Consider the following 8,706-nt stretch of genomic DNA (forward strand, 5'->3'; position numbering starts at 1 on the left):
TCTCAATTACCCTAATGAGGGCTGGGAACTGGCGCCCCAGTCAGGGCAAGTGGGGGGAGAGGGTTTGAGCCTTGCCTGATCTTACAGGGCTTTAGTGTGTAAGTATGCTTACATGTTGAACCGTTGTGGCCTGTATGTACACAAGGCCTGCCCTCTGTGCATGTGTGTTTGTGCGTGTGCTCTGTGGCCCTAATGAGGGGAGCTCTCAAATGAGCAGTCCATGGAAAAAGTTGGCCAAGAGGACTCCCCAGGTTTATCTTTATCCTACAGGGGACTGTCAGGAAGCCGCAGTCAACCCAACGCTGCCCCGTTCCCTTTTCTCTTGGATAGTATTATTTCGTTTTTCAGTTACCCCTTTTGTATTGTATTATTTATTTATTTACTTTGTGTATTGCAGTGTTGTTCTGTTTGTTTGACCGACTGTTCATATCTGTTTGGATTTCTGTTTTTTATTTTTATACGTTGCAATCAGGGAACCATTGAAAAAGAGAGGCTGTTCTCAATTTGCCTTTTTCCTGAATAAATAATGGTTTAATGAAAAAAATGGATAAAGTGGTTTGTGTAGCTCTTTGTAAACGGGACAAAAGTCCATTTAACATTTGATAAGGCACAGAGGGCATAGCACAAAATGTCTCCTTTTTTGCGCTGTAAAATAGGACATAACTTATCCATTACTTGTGACCAGAAAAAGCCTTGGCTGCACTATGAGCTACAGATTGCAACAGGGGAACAGGCTAAGCTGTTCACAAGGGTCGGAAAGTTGGTGATGATGTAATGCAGTCTGTTATTGTTTGCTTGACACAAGGTAATTAAACAATCCTGTGCATCGCATATTGCCCTTCCCCCCCCCGTGACAAATGCACAAACACACCTCGGCGCACACTCTTGTGGGCGCCATGGTAGAAGTGCCATCATCACCACTCCCCTCGTGTTCCCCCCCCCCCCCCCCGCTTCCCCTTCATGTAACATCCCATTAGCGAGGCACTACACTGGTCGTATGGGCTGTCTCAACCGAGACGGGACTATGTGTAAACAAGGCACTGGACCCTTCACACCTTGTTATTCATAAATGCGATTTTTTGTGATTAAACATTTTGTTATATTATGTATGCTTCAAATGAAGATTTTTAATTATTTATTTAACAGGAGACAGGAGTTGACTAACACCGGCATTTCCACATCCAAATATTATAACTGCCTTACCTTGACTTCTACACAATAGAACCTGAGTTTGAGTGGCTGTACTAAACCGATGTTATTGCTCTTTTGCTTCACCATCTCTTTCTGACTTGTTTGATTTGAGCCGGGGGCCGTTGAGGAGAAGGCACTGCGAGGGCCAATGCCTACACAGACAGCCATGTTACCGTTCAATTTCCAACTGCCACAAAACAACTGAAGACATTCATCACACCTGCTGGTTTCGCTGAGTGAAATATTACTCATAGGCAGGAGAAACGTTGAAAGTGAAAAGAACATTCGGTACCCAGTGGCTCTATCTCCTATCACCTCCCACTCTACACCCTCCCCTCTCCACCACTCTCTGTCATAGAGACCAAATGGCTTCGACTTAGACACTCCTAACTCCTAACGACCTCCCTTAATGGCTCTTTGTCATAGACGTTATTTATGACGGGATTCATTTTAATCCGTCAAGTGCAGAGCAAATCTGATCCCGGGGAATGGTTGTTAGGTTATTTTACCCTGGCCCTGCATACTAGAATGCTCCTCTGTCAGAATATTCAGGTGGCTGGGACTGGGATGGGTCCTAGACCAGGCTTGGATGATTAAGCTGATTGGCATTAACACCAATTGCAATGCAGCTGGCAGAGCTTGGCTTTATGTGTGAGAATGTCAATGGCTCAGAGTGGCGTGTCCCTCCCTTGCCAGCGCTGATGGAAGACCAACGACCAGCCAGTCCTCCATTCATCTTGCTGAGTGAGTTTTCTAATAACCTTAATGGCTGCCGCGATAAATAACCACAGGCTTGTCAAGAAAGTACATAGCGCTGCTTTCAAATCCAAGAAGGCATTTTATTTTCTTAAAGTTACCAACCCACCGCTCCCCATCGCCACCCTAAGAATCAGTCGAGATAATGCCCGATAATACCAGAGTATTTCACTTCCTAAACGGACAGCGTATACTCAGGCTCCTCAGTTGGAGAATTCCTCCTGCTCCGTGGTTAAACTTAGCATCCGCTCGCTTTCGCTTCCCGTTTTAATTATCTGCCAATCTCCCTGCCGGCGTTTGTTACCCATCTGCTTTGGCTCTCACTCCGGTGAAGTAACAAACGCCGGACGACAGCTGAGCGGTGGGAGACGTCGTGGGAGACGTACCCTTGACCCCTTCGTCGTCGTCGTGTGTCCTTGCGGAGGCCTGCTTATTTTCTGTCTCGCCTCATGTCGCGCTGCCTGCGGTCCCTCTGTGAGACTGAGTGCGCCCGGTAATTGGTGCAGCGGCACGCCGTTCGCTCCTGTCCCTTTTCTCTCTCCGTGGGTAGCGGCGGTCCTGCCGGTTGGGCAACTCGTCGTCGGAGCGGCGCCATCGCGCCATTCGTCAGACGGGGTGCAATTTCCCGGTCATCCGTTTGCCATCCATAACTGAGAGTGAGGTGGTGGGGTCGTGGTGAAGGGAGGGGAGGGAAGGAGGGGGGCCGTGATGGAGCCTTTAATATCACTCCTCATACTCGGGCGGATTGCTACCCCAGAGCTAGGGGGGGCTTGGGGGGCCAGAGTCATGCAATCCCACCGAACCGTCAAATACCCGACAGTGCAGCGCTCGCGCTTCAAACGCCTCTCGAGCGCTCGGCTATTTAAGTGACGCATTTCTCAGCAACGGTTGACTCTCCAGACATTTGTGGCATGGAGACGCGGGGTATGCACACGGAGGTCACTGTGTGTGTTAACTCCACCAACACACCGCTGCAAAAAGGGTGAAGGCTTCGTACGTGGACGGTTTGCCTCTGTGCTACAGAGGAAGGGGCCTCCAGTCATCTTTTAACCTCTGCTCTAGCCTTCTCTTAACGCCGGCGCCCTAGGTTGACAAAGGTGTGCGGCTCTTCTTTTTTAACATCCTACTGTGAGAGTCCGAGGGCTGACTTGAGACCTGAAAAGGGTGCACTGGAAGTTAACAAAAAACATTCTTGTAGTGTGCAGAGTAATGCATAATGATTTGTTTTCCTAGCAAAGGTATCTTCACACCAACAGAATATATTTGTGTAACCGGGAATACTGCCTCACTGTGCATCAGGGGTCTTTTTTTTGCAAGGCAGCATATAAAACAAAGAGTGGCCATGCAGCACGACAACAATACAAACTGTGCTTCTAACAACTCTGAAGCCTACAAACTTCCCCCATCTCCCCATTGACCAAAACCAATTATTTTCTCAATTCAGAGACGCACCTGATCCCCAGCTCCCCCCCCCCCCACCCTTACCTCCGACTGAGAAAGCATGGACAGAAGAAATGGTTTGGTTCTCTGCAGTAGAGCCATGGGGCAGAGTGCAAGTTGCCCTGGGTCCGGGAGAAGGAGAGGGCGTATAATTTGGCTATAGTGATCCATGTTTTTTGTGAGATCTGTCGGTGGGGAGATGCAGGCGGCATATGGCGGAAGGTGGCTGCTCTCCATTGTTTCGTCCTCCCCTCCTGCTCCTATCTGTGCAGTCAGAGAAAGGCTTCCTTTCAAAGGAGAAACGGTTCTGTCGTCAGGACGAAGCCAATGAAAGACGCTTAAGGTCCTAGATAAGATCGGTTGGGTTTATGGAATGACAGTCGAGCTCACAGAATATTTTATTAAGCTTTCATCCTTAATGAGAAACCAAATAAATCATTTAGAGAGTGTGTGTGTGTGTGTGTGTGTGTGTGTGTGTGTGTGTGTGTGTGTGTGACTTTACTGTCTTTATAGCAGCACTGAAGCCACATTATTCAAGGGCAAATGGCTGTGCATAGAGAGCACAATAATGAACTTGTGTGACCCTACCACACACACACACACACACACACACACACACACACACACACACACACACACACACACACACACACACACACACACACACACACACACACACACACAACCATTTGAGGGTCTTTACCCATTGCTCCGCTTTAATCTCCACTGGGACGATAGATAGGGATAGGTTAATATGCCCTCTATTTCTCAGCCAATGTCATTAGTCATTAAAATTGTCTGACAGGGCTCACTTTTGTGGTCACAGATGACTCACAGCCCATTTGTCAACAGCCAGTCGCTGATTCGATTTCTGAATTGATGGACATCAAGCTGGACCAATTGCTGAATATGATTATCGGGCGATGCCTTTGTGTATTGGCGTGGAATCAATCTCAATGTGTTCCTGAGAAAGGCTCTGCTCTATCAAAAATAACTCCACACAATCGCATACTGCTAAAGAAAACCCCCAAACAAACATGGCATAGTTTTTTAAAACTGAATGCACGAAAGAATGATTGCATATTATCGTTAGTATCTTTAGTATCATCTTTAGTTTAGTATGTAGTCTGTATTCAATACTTTGCACTGTATACTTCACATTCACAGATATATTGCGAATCACTACAGTATATACTCTACACTACAGTATATAACTTCCAACAGCGTTGGGAGTTACCAGTAAGAATCGCTGCATCATTAGTGGTAATGGCTGAGAGGCAGAGAACATTATAACAGCAGCTCCTTCAGAGACTGAATGGCTCTATAAGAGGAGGCAGATTTTCAAGGAGTGCCCGAGAGTAATACAAAGATATGTGGCTAGTGCTAAAGCTTTAACAATGCACTGTGAGTGACCCCCCCCCCCCCCCCCCCCCCCCCCCCCCCCATCCATACTCCCATCGATATCAATAAGTCACAGCACGCATGGGACACATTGATTACACCAATGACGGGGCATTTACAGGTTTAATCTGTATAATAAGGTTGACCTTTGTCTTTCATCCATGTCCATTCTCTCTGGCGAGGGCCTGTCTAAAGGCAGGAAGGAGGGATGGGAAGGACTGCGGGGTGGGAGATGAGTCACAAAAGGGACGGAGACAGACCAGAGGAAAGAGAGGGAATAAAAAATCTATTTTTAAAATAGTGTCAGAGGTCCAAACAAAGAGGTGGGTGAGGAAATGTAGTGTGAATAATATCATATAAATACCGACGTGTGGTCCTGCCATGACAGCGCTGAGAGGGGTGTCCGCATTTAGGATGCGCGTCATCGCCGGCTATGCGTTTTGTATGCTGCGTGACGAAGGCCACCGATGATTAATGTTTGTCGTGGGTAAGCTTAAAGCGCTGCCATCTCTTTAGCATTTACACTGAGGCTGGGAGGATGAGTCCTCCTACTCATCCGTTCTGGAGCCTGTCTCCTATCATTAAGGCTGCGTCTCCCCGCTCCCCTCCTCTCCTCCGGGGCCCGACAGCGCGTCCAGTTTACAAAGTGATCCTCACTATATCCTACCACACCCGCCTAGGTCTGGTGTCTACATCCTAGTGCTATGCCCTCCTACACCCTGCGGGAAAAGGGGTTGCATATGACCCTAGACACAATGTAGAATTCCCTTTCGTTGCAATAGTAATACAATTCATGTACAAAGACTTATTTAATAAGCACAAATCACTTGTTTTTGTGTTTCGTTCTGGCCATACTGTGCTTAGTTCAAAATGTAGGAAGACACACATGCATGCACGCACAGACACACACACACGCGCATACATAAATACATACATTCATACACACATGCATGCATACGTATGTACATACAAGCACAATAACTATGACTATATTATTGTGTTATTTTATTGATTATGATTTAATGTATTATTTAAGATGTTTTCCTTAGCGACCACAGATACTCACCAAGCAAGACACAAACACATGTATTATATAAACGTATTTCTCTATATCGTTGGTAAATCTCTCTACAACACTTGATACCTGAGAGAGAACCACTGCGATACATCTACCAGATGGGTACGGTATTGAAATCATTATACCTTACTCGTACAGTCAAACCTCATTGACCTGAGAAAGCCAGGCACTCTTCAAATACACACACACACACACACACACACACACACACACACACACACACACACACACACACACACACACACACACACACACACACACACACACACACCTAGAGACCTACACACACCAGTTATTTGCTCCATTATGTGCTCTGTTAGGCCTAACCCGACCGTGACCTCTTATACTGTAGGCTGCTGACTGCTTTAGAGACCAGGGCCAGAGTTAAGAGTTAAAACTGCCATGGAGCCCCCACCTGCATCTCATTGCCACCTCTCCCCTCCCGCCTCCTCCCCCACTCCATCCCTCTCTTTGTCTCCCAAGGACAAGGAGACTGGCGTCACACAACGGGACAACCATTTATCACCCCAAGAACAATTACTGGAGACATTTCATTGTCAGAAAATGTTCAGGCCAATTCTTCCCTCCCATTGCTCTTCCTCCCCTGTCGTTCACAGTTTTTCTCGATCTTTTCTTCTTTTTTTTTCTCTCGGGCCCACCGTTTATTTCCGCTGTCTATTTATTAATTAGCTTCAATCATCTCCGTGCACCAGTTGTGTTTTCCCGTGTGGTGGTGGTGGGGGTGCGATGCGCCTTTGCATCCTGCCCATTGAGCTTGATTGCAGGGTGGACTGCTATCCCAGCCCGAGCTCCATCTCTATAGATTACACCCAAGAGCGGGAGCGTATTATACCTCATCTCTAAGAGCCCCCCTGTCACGCGCCTTTTTTCCCTTCTTCGCTGTCTTCCTCTGTCTGACAAAGGAATCCTTTCCCTTTTTTTTTTTTTCTCTGGAATAAAAAAAAGATTAAGGCAATCCATGCGAAATTGACTCAGATATCTACTGTCCCGACACTTGATGGAGTCTCTGGCAGTGGCATGGTGGATGAGGAGACAGGGAGCGAGTGAGAGAGGGAGAGGAAGAGAGAGGGAGAGAGGGAGAGAGAGACTATTTCGCGATCTCTCTCCCCCCAGTTCGGTTTGATCCTGCATGCTTCCGCAGCAGAGCACAACAGCGATAGGCAAAGAGAAGGCATTTTATGAGCACGGCACAGGATGAGATGTGTCACGCTTTATAGCGAGTATAAAAAACAACAACAAGGTTGTTGTTTTTTGGTGTGCATATGTAAATCATACGGCGGCTTCTCCGTGCGGCTGTGTTTGTGGGAAGCGGTCATAAAACTTTAAGTTATGGGGCTCATCAAACGACTCGACATGGGGGAGACGCCTCACCGGCAGTGGGGGAAGGGGGGGGGGGGGGGGGGGGGGGGGGGGGAGCGTACAGTAGGGGTCTTACTTCACTCCTCGCACAAGACAAGAAGAGGAAAAGTAAATGCAAATCCTCTGCCAGCACAGGTGATCCGTGGTGCCTGAGGATATGGACCCTGATATCAGATCGCTATTGCAAATTCCCTCCCCCCCCCCCCCCCAACCATAATGCTGTTAAAGTTGTTCTTACAGCCGGTGCCCTTTGTGTGTAATGTCTTTGGTCGGATTTAAGTTTTGCTCACAGATGGGAAGTTCCACTGAGTAGAGCCACACAGAGGTCGTTAGCTAAGAGCCCATTTCCAGCATTGCAGATGAAAGTATTCAGAGGTACGTGGAGCCTAGTACTCATCAGGGTTATTTTCTCTGAGGTTCCCCCCCTCCTCCCCACCACTGGAATGAAAATATATCCGACCCGCATCCCCCTACAATTTGACCCTGACAAGATTGGAGTCGGCCATTATCCTCCCGTCAGATGAGCAGGGCTTCATCTACGTGAGTGGTTAGAATCTCTCCTGGTGATGTTAAATGGCTGATGACATAAAAAAATCGCTACTCGTTGAGGATATAGCGCCGCAAATTAACCCCCTAGCCATTTCTCCATTATTTCCCGATGGAGATCGCAGACGCTCGTAGCCGCCTGGGGTGAAGCCCTAACTGGGTATTATTGTAAGGGGGGTGTGTGTGTGTGTGTGTGTGTGTGTTTGTGTGTGTGTGTGTGTGTGTACTGGTGGTTCTCGGTGAGCCCCAGGCGTCCCCCCCGGCGGAGCCCGCGGGCTGTGGAGCGGGGCCGTGTCATGTCCCTGACAGCCCTGCCCTCGCTGACTACAGTCCTGCTTGACCTAAGGACTAGGGGGCAGCTGAATACTTGTTGAGCTTTGTCTCTGTCGTAGCATTGGTAGCATCTGGAGTGTGGCGGGTGTAGGCCTTTTTGACGAGACGTCTGAATCCCAAATCTCAAAGTGGCTTTCCAAATCAACAGACGATTCTTTAATGAGGATACAAAGAGGAATCAAATGTACCAGAACAGAAGCACAGAGAGAGAGCTGGTGTGTGTTTGGAAGGCTCAAATGCAGGTCGAGATAGTGATGTGGGTTTGGAATGAAGAGGCAGACAGAGGAACGGTGCACATTGGCCACCGGTGCCACTGTGGAGGGGCTCTGGGTATGCCTTCGTCGGTCCTTAACGAGAGCCACTCCGTCCTCGGAATCCCAGCTGGTTCTTGAGAACGGCAGGGAGGCTCCACGGGGGGAACAGCCAGCGCCGCTGCTCCGTCACTTTAAATGAGCTCCAGCCATCATGGCCAGGGATGAAACGGACCAGTGATGGAGAAGGACGTATGCACCACGAGCTATCTTTCCATAAGTACGACAATGAACCGAAGGGAAACATGTTAAAAAAGGTACAGTAGTTCA

The 8,706-nt window shown here is 48.1% G+C and overlaps 1 protein-coding gene across 1 annotated transcript in view; it reads left to right on the plus strand.

Annotated features, from left to right (window-relative positions):
• The first annotated feature begins 1,864 nt into the window (after positions 1–1,864).
• LOC130382457 (parkin coregulated gene protein-like) overlaps positions 1,865–8,706 on the plus strand; it is a 37,061-nt gene continuing 30,219 nt past the window's right edge. Inside the window, exon 1 of the mRNA XM_056590220.1 lies at positions 1,865–1,935. The gene's annotated coding sequence lies outside the window, so the exon portion shown is untranslated. The remainder of the gene's footprint in view (positions 1,936–8,706) is intronic.

Source organism: Gadus chalcogrammus, chromosome 5 (assembly GCF_026213295.1).
Source record: "Gadus chalcogrammus isolate NIFS_2021 chromosome 5, NIFS_Gcha_1.0, whole genome shotgun sequence".
Lineage (NCBI taxonomy): Eukaryota > Metazoa > Chordata > Actinopteri > Gadiformes > Gadidae > Gadus > Gadus chalcogrammus.